Source organism: Typopeltis vanoorti, chromosome 8 (assembly GCF_054136105.1).
Source record: "Typopeltis vanoorti isolate ZY-2024b chromosome 8, IOZ_Tvanoo_1.0, whole genome shotgun sequence".
NCBI classification, from domain to species: Eukaryota; Metazoa; Arthropoda; class Arachnida; order Uropygi; family Thelyphonidae; genus Typopeltis; species Typopeltis vanoorti.
In genome coordinates this window covers 49,271,168-49,291,059 of record NC_143556.1, presented here as the reverse complement: position 1 = coordinate 49,291,059, position 19,892 = coordinate 49,271,168, and the positions used below count along the sequence as shown (strand labels likewise).

Sequence of the window (19,892 nt, the reverse complement as noted above, 5' to 3'; positions counted from 1 at the left end):
TCCTAGCCTACTCTTTACTTCCCTTAACACAATCTTATATATATATTGCAGAAGCGCCATCTAGAGGAGGTTAAAGAAACTACACAAGCGGGTAAGTCTTTTCTCTTTTTTTTTTGCTTTCTTTTTCCTTCTCTCCTTCCTAGAAGTTATTAATTTTCTAGTGGTTTTTCAAACGCAGTAGCCAAAAGGAAATAGAAAGTTGTCAGCTGCTGATGAAATCGCGAATGGACAAGCGGTGATGTTGCGAGGCGTGCGCGCTGACGTACAACTTCTCCATTCTTTGGGGGATTTTTAATTAACCTCGGTTGTAGGACTCTGCCGAGATGCGTGTTCTTTTAAGTCGCTAATTTTCGGGGCAAGAAGTTTTACACAATGTTTAGTGGGCCTAATTGTGACGGCTGGATAGCAGGTACACGAAACTCCGTTCGTTATTGTGTTCTTGGCACGAGGTGCTAGCCATCCTCACTAAATTACCTCTGCCACCTAGGGGCCAAATTAATTAATAGAACAATTACGATGTGAACGCTTAAATAAAATTAAGTCTATCTATCCTGCGAGTTAATTAAGATTATTGGTAGTAAACGGCGATGTCCGGCAAACCGCTATTCAACTAAGTTCCTCATCGCACTCAATCACGGAAATATTTTACAACTTTCGTTTTATTCTTTATTTCTTTCACTATTACCTTAGCTGCTTTAAATGCATCCAAAACCTTACTTATTGATTTATTACTGAATTTAAAGATGTAATAATCATTGGCTTAATGCAATGTTTATATTTTATTGGATCAATAATTTCATACCAATTATTATTCTTTTTATTAATTTTTATATATTTTAATTGTTTTGTTTGATGTAAATATTTTATTTGATATAAATCTTGTACATTATGCATAAAAAATCATTAAGATTTTCATTCATAATATATAAGAAGCATGATATTACTGTTACGTCGTCAAGAACGAAATAGACGATGGATAAGATTTTCGAAATAGCCTATTACCTTTTTTTTCTTGACATGATTGGGTATCAACACGCTAATATGCGCCGAATGTCTAGCTATTTGATAACTATTTATTATTAATATTAAATATAAATGTGAGTTAATAAACAAGATGGCTTGTTTGTTTGTTTGTTTCCCATTCCCATGACACCTTAATTAAAATAGTTATTACAATAGTTACTATTGTTGGATTGCAAGTAACACGTATTAGACAAAACCTTGACAAATGAATGAAAGTGTCACTGATATTATACAACGGAACTTGCTTGGAGAGTGGTTTTTTTATGGGATTATTTAACATTTAGTTTACTTTGGTCGGGCTGAAGGTTTAATAATCTGGAAATATTGCTTTGGAGATTAAACATGATACTCTTTCAATCTACTTCAGATCTCCAGAAAGCAGGGAGGTATACCATGCGATAAAAATTAATGTGCCACCTAAATATTTTTACAAATATTCATTGCACTATAAGATTCGAAGCCATGCGAGGTTATTGTTTCACTTTCCGCGGCTACATTATGTGGCCCGTCCTCTTAAGATTTGTTAGGATTGGTCTTCAAAATCTATATTTTTGTCAAGACGTCAATTCTCAATTTTTTTTTTTTTAATTGTTGGCATTTCAACTACTTCTAGAGATGGCTTTCTCTGATCAAATCTCGATGTATTAAAATCTGTCGCGCAATTTGATCTTATCTATCATCCTGAGAAATGGTTCAACTTCAAGGACATATCCCGCTAGCCCAGATTCTGTTTAAATCTGGACTAGCAGGACCCCCCCCCCCCCCACACACACACCTCTTCGAAACGGACAGAAGAACAACATACACAATTAACAGGCATGAAATACGCGCCTCATAGCCTTTAGTTGCTTCTGCCCTAATTTAAATCATACTTAATCATATCTCACACACTGATGATCCATCCATGAAATCCGTTTGCCAAAATAATGTGATCCACATATTAGTGCGGGGATGTTACGGAAGCCTGGAAGGCTAGGTAATCTTTTAGTCTTTTACTGAATTTCACCAAAATTTTTCGAATGGTTTAGAATGGTTCTTGAAATAATGACAAATAAGCAGTAGCACTGAGCTATAGTCAAGGGTAATTAATACATGTAACCAGTTAATAGTTTTGCATTTGTTTCGATGCCAGATTTTAATCTGGCATCGAAAATGTAAAATGGACAGCTATACCTTAAGAGTCCTAATACTTCGTAAAATGAAAAAAGACCTAATCATCATTATGCAGATAGAATCAAGCTATACAGGATATTCCTGGAAGAAATGCAATTTCTTAAAAACCAGAGAACGATGATAGAGCACATAAAATTACGAAGCACAGTTTTATCCAATGAATAACTGGCGATACCACACGAGGCTATGGCTAGTGAAATCAGCCCGCACTAAACTGTAAATACATACTACTCTTTGAACTTTTCATTATATATCTGCCGTGACTGTGCCATATTTATTACCTAGATAATGCGAGTTTAATCCTGGAGAATAATTAGCGTCATTTGTAATTTTAGTCGTTAAATTAATTTTTACATTCCTTCTAAGAGTGTACTCCATTTTCCGGATTTCGTATTGTAGCTATTCAAGTCATGCAATTTTACATTTTATGATTATCCTTTATGCCGGTGATCTGTTTTATAACTAATACTATTTATTTATTGATTGATGTGGTCAATACGCAACGGGTTCACTTATCAAGCAAATATGTTTATGTTCAGTTGTTATATATTATGAATTCTTCTTGTTCGAACGTTACGGTAATAGGTAGCAATGAGCAAGGCAAGAATAATCTGCGAAGATTCCAATATGGTAACAATGAAAATACTTTCTTTTCTGTGTGTGTGTGTCCTTTTGAGATAGTAGTAATGTATTTAAGCTCCTTGCACATATATAAAATATGCGTTAAGAATTTCAGCTTCAAATGGATAATGCAAATTTAAGAAGAAAAAAAAAAGATAATAAAATAAAGTGACAATGGTATGAACTTTGCAAATTACTACTACCCTTGTATGCCACCGTAAGGAATATATATATTCGATGTCTGTTTAATGTGGATTAAGAAAAACTGAAGCACCAATAAGAATGTCAACAAAAGCCAGCTCTAGAATCTAATTCAATGTTGGATTCCGCGCGCGCGCGCGCACACACACACACACACACACAAAGAGGGAAATTCTCGATTGCTAAGTAGAGACTGAACGTAGAACAACGCAATTCGACAAATGGCCTTTGAGCTCTGCCCCCTCGTAAAATTAAACTAAGCGAGCAGCAAACTTTTAATGGCCCTCTACAACGGTATCCTAACTCCAGTAGCATTCTCAGTTTCATTCTTCAGGAACATAAACGGAGTTTCTTATTTCTTCCCCATTTTGTAGCTAAAGTAACAAGACGTGTAATGATCTGGGAGAGTAGATGGAAAACATATATTAATCTATTTTCATGCTCGCTAAGCTACACTTGCAATCAATCAAAACCCCTCTACTTCAATGAGTTTTATGAACACTTTAAAGATAAGTTATCTTATTACCGAGAATCCAGAAAAGGAAATGGATATGAATATCTTATGAAGATACTCGATCCAAATTGCCCAACCCATTTCATTGACTTTAGTAGGATATTAGAATGGTTAGGAAAGACCGGTGGAGACAGACTTGTAAAGGTTATAAAACTTTAGTATCAGTCTGGAAATAGTCCTAACTGAACAGCCCCCTTGCAATCAAATCACGAACTGATTTAGAAATTCTGACCATCGCATATTTCTCGATTTCTTCATTGATTTTTCCAAATGCGTATAAATGGAGAACGGGGAGCTCAGCACAATAAATTTATTGATTTATTACGGTGCTGATTTATTCTTTAATCACCATTTTCCTTCGGATCCTTATTTCGCGAAATTACTCCTTGAATAACTTCGTAAAATATGATCCAGGGGTGGGAAGGGACTAGTTTATGAGTCATAAGGTAACATTCACCAGAAATGTTTTCAAATGCAAGCACCAGTACATTACTTAAGACATTCTTGATGTCTTAGAGTCGGTGAATATCATTAGAGTAAATCTTAATTTAAAATTGTTTAGATATTTCTTACAGTGTCTGATAAATTTACTTAATTAAAATTCCAGAACATTCAGTTAATTTTTACTACATTAATATACGCAATTATGAACAACAGTAAATTAAATATAATTACTCTAGGAACATAACACATTTAAATTTGATGGGACAGTTGTTACTTTAAAGAAAATGCTAGTGATTTCTTTTCTTTAATTTTTATTTAAAAGTACACAAATAGAATCATTTAAGAAAATTCAGCAGGAGGAAATGGCGTAATTTGTATAAAAATAAAATATAAACGAGCAACAGGAGCCATCGTATGACAGGAAAAATAATTGTTGGGCGCGTGAAACTTTTAAAATTGCTCAGAAAAAAAAAGTATAATGACTGAGACAGACACCACGTAAAATGCGCTCATGTGAAAGAGACCTCTGTACACAGAACATGCTCATATGAACAGGGACAGTGAAATATGCAAGAAATGTACAGAAAACGAAATCATGTGTATGGAGACAGTGAAATATGCAAGAAATGTACAGAAAACGAAATCATGTGTATGAAGACAGTGAAATATGCAAGAAATGTACAGAAAACGAAATCCGAAATCATGTGTACAGAGACAATAAATTGTGCATAACATATTACGCAAGAATTGCACATTCCTGTTCAGATGAAACAGATTATTTTGTTCTGCACCCGAGCTGTATCAAACTCGTGCACAGAACGTGCTAACGCTTAACAAAGAAAATATTTGTGTAGTGTATGAAACAGCTTACGAGTACATGAATATCTGCGTGACAGAAGAGCTAGAATATTTTAGCCGTCTCAAAAACAGACGAGTAAACTTGCTTTGAAAACGTGACTGTCATGTGCGGAAGGGTTATATTTATATCATGAAAGAAAGAAACAGACTATCAAATTATACAGGACGTGGTAGCTATGAGGGGAAGGGTTAAACAAAATATACATTTCCGTTCGATCAAAACAGTTAAGCAAATACACACGCATACATATAAGAAAGACACGAAATGGATTTCAAGTGCTAACGTTTGCTTAGAAATGTAACCACTGTCACAAGACGACTTGGTAGGAATTGTAAAATAGGGGGTTGGGGAAAAAGCAAGGAGCAATTGCACGCAGTATGAACACTGGGTGGGACTAAAATAAACTGTAACTCAACCGCATTTTTCTTAATGCATATTCGATGAAACGGAAAACGCATTAAGCCCGAAGAACGACTATAGTCTGAATGGCGGTGCAGCTATTGAAACTCCGTATATATTAGATATCCCATTTATGTGTGTAGTCCAGTGTTGGGAAGGAGCTTTATACGAATCCTTAATGGAATCATCATCGATCCCACAGCAAACGGCAGTGGAACTTCCCACGTCTCTTTCTTAACACGATGCGTGCTACTGACGGGACATACAAACTCTAGAAGTTCAACTAACAAGGGAAAAGCTTCAGGGGAGGGAGGGGGATATTCATACAGGTGCCATTAGGGCAACATCGGAAGGCAAACTATAAAATCTTCGAAATATCGTAGAGTGAACTTGTTGGAAAACAAAGTAATTAGCTTCTTCCTTCTTTCTATTTTTTTCTTACCACTGCTCTCTCTCTCTCTCCCTTTTTCTTTTTTTTTTCTTTTTCATTTCTTCTTCTTCTACTTTTATTTTCGCGTTCTTCTTATCTTTTATTTCATCACCTCTTCTTGTTTTTCTTCTTCCTTTTTTGTTTACTATCATTTTTTATCTTTGTTTGGGTTTTTTTTTCTTTTAATTTTTCGATTTTTCTTTCGTCTTCTTTCTTTTTTTTTTTGCGCATTTTCCTTCTTTGTTTCTTTATGCGTCACTTTTCTGTTTGTTTCTGTTTATTACTTCCCCTTGCAAAGATTTAAATGTAACAAGTATTTGGAATTCTTTAACTTTCTTCGCATTTCGTGTTAATAATCTTGCAGCAGGAATGCGAGGCTCGAAGGAGAGAGAGAGAGATGCTCGCAATCCAGCGATAGTATTTTCACGTAACAACACATAATTCATTTCTCTCCCTCTCTCTTTCTCTCTGTAGACCGCTATCTACCACTGGTGATGAGGTTAATTTACATGTTACGCCATCTGGGTTATCTGGAGAATGTATTCCATTAAAAGGATTACATTTGCGTTGATTAATTTATGTTCTTTTTATTGGCCTAACTGCAGAACGAAGCAGTCCACGGACTCATTTTACAAATTGGTCGCCACCATCGTTACATTAGAATCTCCGCGCACGTCTCTTGACACACACACACACACACAATCTTGATACGCACTAACTACCACCACGCTGCCGCCGAGATTGAAGGTATTGTTTAGTGCAAAATATTATTGAAAAATTCCTATGCATACGTTTCCATAATAGGCGCATTCCACATTATGATAGACTCATACAATCCGTATCCTTCTCGCATAGAAACTTAAGACTGGAATTACTATCAACGCCCCGTCTGTAGGGTATAATGTTAATGGAAAACTGTGTTTAGGAGTTAAAGAGGTTGTACCTAATACCAGTAGATCTTTTAAGTACTAAAAATGTCGGTAATGAGGGACACAAATATATTTCGCAACGTGCCTTGATGCTATCCTTCGCTTTTTTCCTACTGACGTAGTAGAAAGAACGACAGTACCGTTTACTTGTTGGTAGTAACAGGTTAACATTCTCTAGGCATTCTAAAATGAGGTTGATTCATCCAGTCTCGGAGAAGGCTGAAACAGAGATTCTGACTGTTGAACATACAAACGACAAACCTAAATGCAACTTGTTTTTACATTGTAATCAAACTCGTAAAGGAGAAGTATTCCTTCTCCCTTCCCAGCCTATCAATTTGAATATTTTTTTCCAAAATCTGAAGAAGTGGAAGAACCATGTGTTATTATTTAGCGATTCTATGATCTTTCTCTTGTTGGAATGTGTCAGTGTTTAACATCAACTATATTAATAATAAAAAATATTTTCTTCTGTCTTCTGATCATGCGTATGAAGGCAAGAGTTTTTAAATTTCTCCTACATTTCAGTTGCAACCGGAACGAAAAGCAATACTGACATTCCATCCCCCCCCCGTCTATTTCCTTTCTATATTTTTGGATATTCTTTTAACTCATCTCTTTTCAGTTGCTTTCCCTCTCCTCTTATTTATTCTTTCCGTTTCCGAAATATTTTGGCATTCTTCCAAATAAAATGTAACATGCAAATGAAATGTCCAGTTTTGTTTGTTTGCTGTCAAACTAAGACGGACGTGACGTCACGTTTCTACAATCACTGGAAATATTTTGGCATTCTTCCAAATAAAATGCAACAGCAAACGAAACGTCCAGTTTTGTTTGTTTGTTTGTTTGTTGTCAAGTAAGACGGACGTGACGTCATGTTTCCATGGCAACCACTGGTTCTATTTGCACAAAGTAATCGGTGTATATTTCCATAAATATTATTATTATTATTATTATTATTATATAGTTGGTAAGCTAGTAGAAGTTTGCTATTGCAACTATAAATAATTATTTACATTGTTTGGACTTCTGCAGAATAGGGTTCGCCACTGTCAGTGGTTAAAGCCATGTCCTTCAATATCAAAATCACTTACTAGTTCTAATTACATCTGCTTGTAATGTAAGGGAATATTGTTGGAAATGAGCAAAACGTGTCTGTTCGTAATGCAGGCACTGTTTTCAAGCCACTCGTCTTAAATTAGATGGTTGTTCCTTATGTATGCCATTAAATTAAAGGATTTTATGGCAAATATAATCGATAAGATCTAAATCAAAAATAACCGATCATTCTAATGATTTTGATTAATTCCTTCCTTAACTCATTATATGAAAAAGGTCTTGAGTCCATTCTGGTTAAACAACTTTAGGCATGTTTCATTTCCCCCCCACCCCCGTAATTCTGTCACCTTTAAATTATGCCTTCACAAACCATTATTTTATGGGGGGGGGGAAGATTAACTGTGAAAAAGACGTAAAAGAGATCAATCTCTCTTCTAATCATCGAGTCATATCTCATTTTCAATATAGTGTCAGTGAAGCAGAGATAAATGTCTGAGCAGATCACTTCGTGTTGTAGATACAGCCATTCACCCCAAAAGTGGGGAGCAGATTGAGAAAGGATGTGTGTGTGTGTCTGTAGTTGTGCGTGCATGCTGGGTAATTATCCCATAGGAGCAGGAAGCAAGCCCACGCACATACACACACATACAAGAAGACACCGGATTCTATTGATCTGGTAAGGGTGTAATTACTTGGAGCACGTGGAAATTATCAAGGCCGTTTAATAAAAGACTGTCGATCGCAGGGTTCTGTTCGTTGTTAGGAAGTAGAGGGGGGGAATGGATGTAAGAAACTGTTGAATCCCAAAAATGCTAATTATGTCTTCAAAAAGGTTTCTCTGAGTTGTCTATAGTCTTGGTAATTACTTACCTTAAACACGTGAAGCATGCACCAGAAAATGAACAAAAAGGAAAATTAAAAATCTAATAATCAGGGTGATCTCGACTGTGAATCTCCAGATTTTTTTGATGGATGGCTCCTGTTCCTTTGCAATGTGGATGCATTTTTTTTTCTTCTTAGAAGGGATGCATTTCTTTCGCAATTAAACAACAATTTGCTTAAACGACCAACTAGTTTTTTAATGTTTTTTCTGTCACCAGATGTCGTACTTAGCATGCATTAGAAAAATACTCGTTGATAGCTAAAATCTTGGACTGATGTTATAGCTGGGTTAATTGTCGTAGCTCGGAGACCCTCCTTGGGGTTCTATAACTGACGGTTCTATCAATTATATTCCGATGATGGATTGTTAAGTCATTTCTTTTTTCTCTCTTCGCTTCAACTGCTTCGTGCAGGTTGCAGCCATTTTGTAAAAGGTGGTGCAGACTAGTAGGCGGATAATTGTAACGAGCATAAGTGCATGAAATTATCTTTGGTTTCATTTTTTCCCATGCATGAAGGCATTTTTACTCATTTTTATTGATAATAATCTAATTGGATGTTTTAACACTAACCACAGTCTTTTAGTTGTTTTCTTTTCACTAACAAGCACGTACACACAGCGCCCTCTAGACAAAAGCAAAAGAAACAGCTGTCGTAATCCCAGGTGAGTCAGTAGGCTCCCAGATATCATTTTCTTCCAAACAAAACGAAGTAAGGTTTGAAACACGGGAAGCAAATTGGTGTTAGGTCTTGTCTCGCGATCCATACAGTCACGAAGGCCATGGATAGCTGCGGGTTACTGACCTCTTGGCTTTAAAAGTTTGAAACTTTTTAAATCAAGTAAAGAACTGTGTTTGTTTGTTACTATAGAGGTCACATCTGACCTTCCTGTTTCTCATCGGTGACACTAACGTGTAAGAAAGTGGTATGAAAGGTCGATGGTCAGTATCAGTACGGGAAACGACAAGCTGATTGAGTTCATGTCTAGTGATTAGGCATGTGTTGCAATTAAAGTTGTCTTTTCTAAGAGGTCTGCATTTCCATTTTTTTCAAATCAGCGCTGGTTAAATCTAAGATTTTTTTTGTCTAGAGGCTGTTTGCTTGGTACTATAAAGAATAGAGAATAATAAATGAAGCTTACGAGTTATTTTGCTTTTTTTTTGTTTTTGTTATTGCTTCCATGGTGACGTGGATTTCCACCAGAGAAAAAAAGAAGTGATATACGTGAGTTAAAATTGCCAGACCTGCTTAAATAAGGCTTAGCTAATTGACATTATATGGAAGATTTTTCTTCGGTAAACTTGGGTTTTTGTCCTCGGCAGAACTATAAAATTTTTAATTTTATTTCTTTTTATCTAAATTCAATAATTCTATTTTTTATTTATTTACTCGAATTTTTGCGCTTACGAATAGACTTGAACCTTCCCCCCCTCCATTCGTATATGAGAGCAGTTAATTCACTTTCATATGAAAAGCGCAGATAAGGGTTCTTCGCGTCTTAAACGGGATTGAGTTTTTCAGTCGAAGGGCATTGGGCGGAGATTCAGATCTAAATCACTGAAAATAAATATCAAAAGCATCTTATTTTGAAATCATAAGATAAATCCACCATAGGAGGATTCCTTTGTACGAAGACATTTTTTTATTTTTATAAATTGATTTTTAAAGTTTTTAAAATATAAGCTATGCATTTCTAAGTTTTAAAAACATCAACATTTTTTGTTAAAAATCATTCGACTTCTTTGTGATATTTATGGTTTTCTAAAACGGGCGTAACAAATTCAAATCAGCCTTTTGACCTTACTGGAAAGGTGTTTATAGGTTTAAAGGTTTGACTCGCGAAATTTTTCTTTGATATTCGTAGGGTATATCAAAGAATTATAGCATTTAGTTGATAAAGTGAAAAGAATGACTTCCATATAAAAATCACCGATGGCTTGGGACTTCCTAGAATCTTAAAGGAAGTGTAAGATTGTGAAATATATTGGCAAAACATAAACACAGAAGAGTTTGGGCAGATTTTTGACGTTTTAAATGTCTTTTTTTTCTTTATTGACATCCGTAAAACGACTCTTTTGTCCATTTGGTGAATGAATTTCATAGAACTTCACCAGTGTTTTATCGAATTGACTTTTTTAAAAAAAAATTGCTAAGAACTCTAATAATTTTACTGGAGTTTTTAAAATTAGTAATAAAAGCAATGCAAATTACATTAGTTGATACAAAAAACCTGGACAGATTTAGCGCATAATCTGTATTTTACACAATGTTAAAAGCAGTTTGTATTTATTAGATTACATCTCACCCCTTAATGTATCGCTGGAGACTTTATACAGCGAACAAATATTTACTTCGTCAACAATAGCGATCATAGTATTGACTACATAGCCACTCCGCTCTTCCCGAACATATCATATGCAAGAAATAAATAAAGAAAACCTCAGCTGGGTAAGAAAATAATCGTGTCACAATTACGTCAAATATTAAAATGTCATACCGGCTCGTAGATTTGTCAATGATAGGGGCCATATGCTTCATTGACTGGAAAGATCAGATATGGGCGTTTGGTGACTATTCTTTCCAGAGCAGCCACAGAACGTCCCAATTGTTGAGAACTTTCCTCTTCATCCTCTAAGTGTGACGTCATTCAAGTACTCTCAAAACTCCGTCTGTAATCTGTTTGAAACCAGCTTCGCTGTAATAAGACAAGGGGACAATGCAACACACACACACACACACACACACACACACACACACACACACACACACACACACACACACACACACACACACACACACACACACACACACACACACACAGTGGAAAGGATTCACGTAAGGTCTTTGACCTGATTTGAACTCAGAACCAGATCTGAAACCATAGGGTTGGAACCTGTTCAAGGAAAGAGATGTGAAAAAGTCTTAGATCTTGATAGACAAGACTGAGTGAGATCACAGACAAATGTGAGAAATTTCGTAAGAACTCTAATTTGTCTTCCACATCTAGGCAAACTGACTTTTCTTACCAATTAACAATTATTCTGCCCTTATGATTTGCATCCCTTGTTCCTATCCTAGTTTTTTTAAATTTTTATTTTCTTTCTGGTGCTTAATTTTCTTTCTATTTTGAGTGCTCTTGTATTTCGCATTTCCCTCCATTTCTTTTATCCCCTTTTTTCTTTCTTTTAATACTCTTTCTCTCTTTTATTTTTCATCTTTTTCTTTCTTTCTTTCCTATGCGTTTTTAAATTGTTCCTCTTTCTCTCGCCCTCTTTTATTTATTTTTTTTTGTTTATTCTCGTCCTTCACTTCCCTTGGAATAGTTTTACACTTCGAAAAAAAAAAAAATTAATAACCGATGTTCCATTTACCCCCAATTTTTTTCCCGCCTTATTTGCAAGTTGGGGTCTGAAGCCATTACTTGACTACACGTTCAAATCCGTTACGTTCACTACAGTAGCGACCATGTGGCGAAATCTGAGGACTGCAATGTGGCCATTAGGGGCGTGGATATTGCTGAGCGCGCGCTCGGGCACACACACACACACACACACACACACACACACACACACACACACACACAAGAAGGGACGCAATAACCCTACAGTTGCATTTAAACTTTGACTGCTGAAATCCTGTTATTGTTATGTATGACAAAAAAAAATAATAAAAATAAAAAAATCTTCTTCTTCCCATCCTCTTCCATTGGGTAGATGATGCTCCTTTCTACCTAAACGAAGCTCACCTTCTCCCAGCTGGTAGCATCATTGCATTCTTTGTCGTGCCAGTCTCGAAGCAAAAACCCATTTTCTCGATTACCCTGTAGCTCAGTGCCACTCTTAATAGTCATTTTTGGTGATGTTCTCTACTTTGAACAATGCACAAAACATCCCTTGGTCGTTTCATATTTCCTCGGCGGCTGCAGGGTTGTTTTAAGGCGCGTGATTGATGGAACAGATGCGGTCGACAGCGGCCGTCTCATTAGAGGAACACGCAACAGGAAATAACACAGAATCGACCGTGAACCGAAGTCTTGCTATATGAACGTCGCTGAGTATGTGCATCTTGCTGCTGATCTGCAATAAATGTGTGTACTTGCCCAGAGTTGGTTTCGAAGTATGCAGGAGGGAACTGGGGAGCGAGGGTATACGAGGATTTTCTACTCCCTTCTTCACCTCAAAGCTGTTTACCGTGCAAATATACGGAGTTTTTTTTTTTTTTTTAGAGTGATTTCACAACCCCCTCCCCTTAACCTCATCCTGTGTTTAAAACGTGTATAAGGTGCGGCAGTGAGCACAAGAAATCCATTACTATCCTGGTGTTGGTGGTTATAAAAAAAAATTAAATCAATAGACACGCGCGTCTTAAGCACACCTCTGTATAAAGTAGCAGAGTTGACCTATGGCGGAGACTGTTGCCAAATAGAGTTTCAAATATAAATGACCCTTGTAGTGAGTGTAAGAAACTTCATTTGCATACCGAACCTAATTAAACTTAGAACAACAACAGGGAAAAAAATATGTCCGATTGAATCAGCTGTCGCACGCGAGGAAGTTGCTATCAGTTCGTCCTTGTATGATTTGCGTGTGCCTTGTAGTCCGTAAGATGGGTCACGAATCTATAATTATGACACCGTCCTTAACTGTCACTCATTTTAGGGTTTTTACAACGGAAATAAAACAAGACTTGATAGCAAACGCAAATGACCTAAAAAAAAAAAGAAAGAAAAAAAGATGTTATCATACCGTAAACACGACAGAGTTCTAAATCCATTTTACGATACGAATACGGCTTTCCTTTGATTTAAGCACACTAATAACAATAAAAAATGAGTGAAGCTACTTAATTATTGTTTGAATCTTGTAAAAATTGTTTCTAGTAGCCCTCACTTTCATTAGGCTTCAGAAGCGCCAACATTCTATACCAGAGATTTTTTCAAATGACCGGACAATTTCACAATATATATTATAATGAATATCTGTTTGCTTTTGGGACGACCGTAGATGTTAAGATACAAATATTTTAGATCCCAACATCGTAGGATCCAAATATTTGGATATTTTCTCTTCCTAAAACAAATTACGGTATAAAAGTCACATTGCTAAGTTTGTCTTTTATAAGCTTATAACACGATAATTATCAGTAGAGTTTTGTCTTTTCTTAAAAATAAATAAATAAATTAGCTAACACCTTTTATTCCGTGAATGGACGAGGCCATTTATCCCTAACGTTTTGAAGATTGATGGGAAGCAAATCGCCACCCTTAGCCAGTCACTGAAAGTTGGTGCATAACTATCAGTTAGTTGAATAGACAGCCAAGTAGGAGTGTACGGCACATAACTGCCGCCATCTTCTGGTCCCGAACCTTAACACATAATATACTCGTATATATATTATGATATATTTTTCTTGAGTTGCGGGATTAAAAACCCGAGTTTCCGGTGAGAAGAAATCCTGTGTTTCTAGACAGGAGATCGACCAACTCAGGAACCAGTTGAAGAAAGGCTTAGAAAAAAATTCTTTTATTCAAATACTAGAATCCGTCTTGTTAACGGCCTTTTTCTGGCTGCCTAATGCTCTTGAGATATATATATATATATATATATATATATATATATATAAACTGCAAAGGAAATAGCTTAAAACATAATACCTTAATTACATTAATTGCCTTTAAATTTTGTTCGCAAACTGCAAACCACTTAGCTAGGTTTAACCACAAAGAAAATAAAGGTGTGTATCCATAACTAACCCACAATGTCATATTTCTCCTCCAACGCCATCGCCCTCACTTCAAGGATATGGAATTCAAATAGCCATTGTTTATACATATAGGTCATACTGTAATTTACAAATAGGAAAAGAAAAATAACAAATGAAAGACAGGAAGTCATAGGTTACTATGTCATTCAAGAAAAACCCCGTCAGTAATAATTATTTCTAGTTCATAATTTCAGAATTCTCTTCTGTAATGACTTAGTTATCTTTCAACAGCCAGGTACTCTCATATACACGCACAGAACGGATATGGGGATACGCATTAACCCCCCCTCTATAGTCAATCTTTTATCGCAGCAGTCATTTTCCAAGAGAATAATAGTCTTGCTTTTCAGATATGAGCGTAGAGGGCAGCACATGATAAAATGATTTAAAAAAATCATTTTGTAGTTATCATAAATACTACACAATTTCTGCAATAGATATTGTTTAAATTCAACAGTGCATGCAGATGAAGTTTTGTCGATATCTTCCTGTTCATTATCTCCTCAACAATTAAATACGAGATGAAATGTACAGTGGCTGCTCATGAAAGCGAAATTAGCAAAAATCAGAAGAAAAAAAAAGTACTGTATATAAAAAAAAAAAACGCTAACAAATGTAATTATTTATAAATAGTTTTATAAAGCTTACTTGTTTTGTTTCTGCTGTGGAATTAATTTGGCGAACTGCCATCCACTTCTGTTCAGTGACTGAACTTTAAAAATAGCTGACTACCGAAAGAGAGAAAGAAAAAAAAAGTAAAAACAATCTTTCGCGCTAATGATTTCATTCAAGTTGATTAGATCTGAAAATTCAGACATCCACAGAATCTACACATCACTTTAAAATAAAAAAATAAAGAAAAGAAAAAAAAACCGGAAGCGTCACTCATAATTTATACGCATGTTGAATTCGGACGTTTACACACGATAGCATTTTTACTTCAAAGTTTGCCGAACTCTAGAAATACAGACGGCGTCGTCGAAATATAGAAGAGCGGAGTTCATTGCATTCTGGTATTCGACCATAATTTGATGAAGAGTCGTGTGTGGTCCTCTCTGCAACTATAAAACTTAATGATCATAAGTCAAATTAATAACAGGAAGTACCCCGTGGGTGGCTAATACTCAAATGAGCGAGGATCAAAAATCAAAGGATAAGTGTCGGTCCGAAGATGAAAAGTAAGTGAAACGGCTGAATAAAGACGGGGGGGGGGAGTGGGTTCGATGACAGAGAATAAATACGTCAGTAGGCTGTTGATAATGAAGTGGCCATTAATAGTCGAGTGTGGTAAAAAATAAACATCAACTATCATTGTTTTCTCCACTTATTATGTAACCAGAGAGTTTATTTTCCTTGTTATGTCGGAAACTTGCACGCCCTCTTTAGGAGAGTATGGAAGTTAACGGCTAACTTTTTTTTTTTATTTAAATAAACATGAAGTTTCGGAGTGTGGTGAATAATTTATTTGATTATAAATTAACAACCGTGTTTGGTTGGGCAGATTCGCAAGCTAATGTGGGTCAAATCTACAGCTAAATAATGACTGCTTGAGAAAGATCCAAAGTTCCGGATGGTCAATCATAAACGGTTCAGTTATTCAGCCTAAGGCAAAGAAAAGAACTTGAACTCGCCGCTAATAAGTAAACGGGTTCGAACTTGTTTGCACAGCAAAAATTAAAACAGTTTCCTCTTTTCTTACTTGAGGAGAAAGAGAGAGATGAGATTAGAATAAACTACAGGTGAGAGAAAGAAAGAATTTAAAAAGGATTGACTGAAAGTAACATTAAAAAAAACAGGGAGATAAAACAGAACAGACCCAGGAATGGGTGGGTGGGGAATGCATGTGTACTGGGATTAACTTTTCGTACATTGAATAACTTCCCCGATTTATTGACCCGCCAAAGACGGTCGAAAAGACGAGGGGGCGACGAATACTTCAGTTGAACATTTTAACTGCTATCTCGCTCAGTTAACACCTATCAGGTGTTATCTGAGCGAGTTAGGGGGGGGATGGCTGATGGTTTCTGCCTTAATTGCCAAGAAAGAGCCCTAAAATAAGCAAACGGTTCATTTTTAGAAGAAGTAATGCATGCATAAACAAATAGTTTCCACTGCATTTTATTTTACTCATCGGAATGTCAGCACACGGCATATACTAGGGTTGTTTTCTTCTCAAAGAGTGACTCAGCGCTCTCATTATGTTGTCTGAATATGGAAAGATTTGGGACGAAATGTCAGACTGGAATAACCAATGCCGACAATCAGTGAGTGAGAGAGAGTGGTATACACGAGGAAAAATAACAACAAAATAATTAAGATGCTTAAAAGAGCGAATGTTTGGCGGAGAGTCGTATTAATTCCAAAGCAGTGAAATGAGGGCCTCCCTTTTAGAAGTATGTTGAGATCTCGCAAATTGAGACACAGAGATAGACACAGAGATTTCTGAAATACAAAGGAACTTTGTATTTCAGAAATATCCATACGTTATACTTATAAATACATTTTCATTTTACGTACAAATAATATTGATGGTAGTTATGCAGGAGTACAAGAAAGTCTACACTCCTCTGTTGTTCCCTTATTTGTAACCTAGATTTGATTTATTTCGTAGGATATGTACAGTAATTTTTTATCGTATATATCCCAAATTTTAAGATCCTCTCTCTCTCTCATGGCTTCCTAATTGCATCTTACATGGTAGAAATTTCGTGGCGCCATCCTTTTCATTTTCCAATAAGATAACTCTCTACGTTATATGGCAGTGATTTAAAATACGTAGCATAAAGGGAATAAAATGAATAGTTTAGTGGGCAATAGAATCGACCAGAATCTGACAGAATATCTACGGGGGTGAACTGAAATGCTGAGATAGGTTACAGCTAAGAGAGTGCTCTTCATTAATAGAACTTACTAATCTTTATTCACGAAATTTTTAGTGGAAAATCTTCCGAGAGACATTAATGAAGAGTTATTTTGTTTGTGTGTGCAAGATTTCTACTAGGCAAATAGATAGATAAATAGAGAGAGAGAGAGAGTTTCCAGCGGTAGTAAATGCGGAGTGCAATTGGGATCATTTTAGTGAGGTAACTAATTTAAGATAATTAGGTATCGGGAATATATTATTTTTTTTTATTTCGTATGATGACACGGCGGCTGTTGTGTCATCATACGAAACGTACGGGGAGATACTGCACCATCTCAATCCCTCCGCTCTATTTTTATCGGGGCTCGGGACAGGCATAGCTGACGAATCAGACCTATGGCTGGGTCTTAGGTATACCCGACTGTAATCCGTGTGTGTGTTCACGGGACCGGTTTACCTGTTTTGAGGGACGAAAAACCCGAGTTTCCGGGATAAAAGAACCCTCTACCTCCGTGTGAGACCGGCTAATTCACCTTTCGTCGAAAGAAACAAGATAAAGAAACCCTCACGTCACTAACGAGAATGGAACCCAGGTCTTTCTGACCAAATATATAGGCTTCGTCTATACCAACTGAGCTATGGAGGATCAATATATTCCAATAATATTTATTAAAAATAAATAATATATTTATTGATTACACTTAGAAAAAACAAGTTCTAATATGTCTAGTCGGTCTAAGGCCGATCTTATAAGAGAGAAAAAGAGAGAGACGGAAATTGAGAGATTATATAGAAAAAGACGAGAGTAAGCTGGAGAATAATATCAAGAAAAGAATGCTAACATGAAATGGTAAGAAAAGATCATAAATTAGAAGTGTTCTCCTTTCTTTTAAAAGCTTTGATTCCTCTCAATATTCTCGAGCCGTTTCTAAGAATCCCATTGGAAGCACCGGAAGATGAAATGCGATTTAAGAAGAAAGGAATGTTTGCCTAAAGTCTTAATCCAGCATTTGCTATTTTCACTGCTAACTTCCGGACTATTTATTAAGTCGCACACACAGCTACATTACCACCGGAATACCCAGTGCGGTGTGAGCATCATAGAACAGTAGTTGTATTTTAAGACAGGCCACGCCGCTGCTGGTGCTGGCTTGTTCGGTGATCGATCTCCGTTGTACAGGAAGGCGAGAAACAAGGGAAGGGTTTGAGAGCGAGTAGGCAGCAGTGGATGTGAGCCGAACCGTTAGTTCACTGATTGCTTGCATGTGTTGCGTGGATTGCTGTGATAAGCCCACACTGAGGAAGCGAGGGAGTTTATTAAATAGCAAAGACACAGATAATGTCGGAGCGACGCAGTGATGAAGTATACTCCGAAGAGAAACTGGAAGAGGAGGACCTCAGACTCGTGACACACAGTGACGTTAATGAGAAGCTATAGTTGTACTGCACTCTGTGTCTTTCATAACACTAAGCTATGGCCGACTTAAATTATTTATTCCAATCCACCATCAATATTTAATAACGCTGGCAGATGGCATCCATCAGATTGCGCAGTTCAAGGAGCATCCCTTACCTCCCTCACACCGTACGCTAGGTTTAAGGGGTTATTAGTGCTTACCTCGGGAGAAATAAAGAAGAAAAAAATCTCATAATGCTCTTCAGCTACGCGAAATTAATTTTAATTATTAATGAAATGGTCTTTGAATTTTTCTTTTTTTTTTTTTTTGCTGCTTCTTCTACGTGTTCAGGACGTTATTACTTATTTTAACTGTTACTGTAAAATGTAAATCTCTCCCCATATTGCACTTTACCGCTCTCTCTCTGTGTGTGTGTGTTTGTGCGCGCGTTTTGTATTTTTTTTTTCATTAATGTTTTTTCCTCTTGAATGTAAGGTTTACTGAATAAGATAACGAATCATTAAGTCCACCGGCTTGTAGAGAAAACAACGGATGAAATATAAATGGATACGTAGATCTGGGGAATGAATAACATTGAAATTTTAATACCTTAATCAAATTACCCATAAGGATCTACGTCAACAGGATTACACTTTCCTTCCTGCAGAGGTTTCGGTAATGTAATTACCTTTTAACTAATTCTACAAAATAATTCACTCTTGTGTGTGTGGCTGGAAGAGAAATCCTATTTCTGGATGGTTGTTGTACATGAGTCTAAAAGCATGTAATTTGGGGTAAGAAATTGTGTCATTGATGGGAGCAGAAAGGACACGTCTTAGAAAATAAACTTAATTATGTCTTTTTGAATACAACTTATGTCGTTAAAACGAACTTCCATTAAAAATATCATCCGAATTTTCAATAATCTTAAAAGGGTTTGAGGAATATTTTAGAGATTTTTTCAAATGATGAAATAAAATGCTAAAAAAATAAATATTGGCATATTCTAAAATCCGAAAGATTATAAAAGCTTTCTGTATATTATAATGTTTCAAGTTAGAAATATTTTCAAATTCAAAATCGTGTAGAATTATTTAAAGCTTATTTAAGAATGGAAAAGATTCTAAAATGTTTTTGAGATACTTTAGAATTTTTAGTTTTGACGTATCATAAACTTGAATGGTGTGTATGTTCCTTTCCCTCGATTGAAAAGACAACTCACGGCCAAAACAAAGGAGACCGAACACGCGCTACCTAGTAGCATGTTGGATCTCTTTTAACCAAGATATCCGCTTGCACCATCTTGGCAATAATTGACCACGGAAAATGTCCTGA

General features: G+C 36.1%; 1 protein-coding gene across 1 annotated transcript in view; it reads left to right on the top strand.

Moving 5' to 3' along the window:
• The first annotated feature begins 48 nt into the window (after positions 1 to 48).
• Ddr (discoidin domain-containing receptor 2) overlaps positions 49 to 19,892 on the top strand; it is a 418,242-nt gene continuing 398,398 nt past the window's right edge. The window contains exon 1 of the mRNA XM_090397220.1: positions 49 to 91. The gene's annotated coding sequence lies outside the window, so the exon portion shown is untranslated. The remainder of the gene's footprint in view (positions 92 to 19,892) is intronic.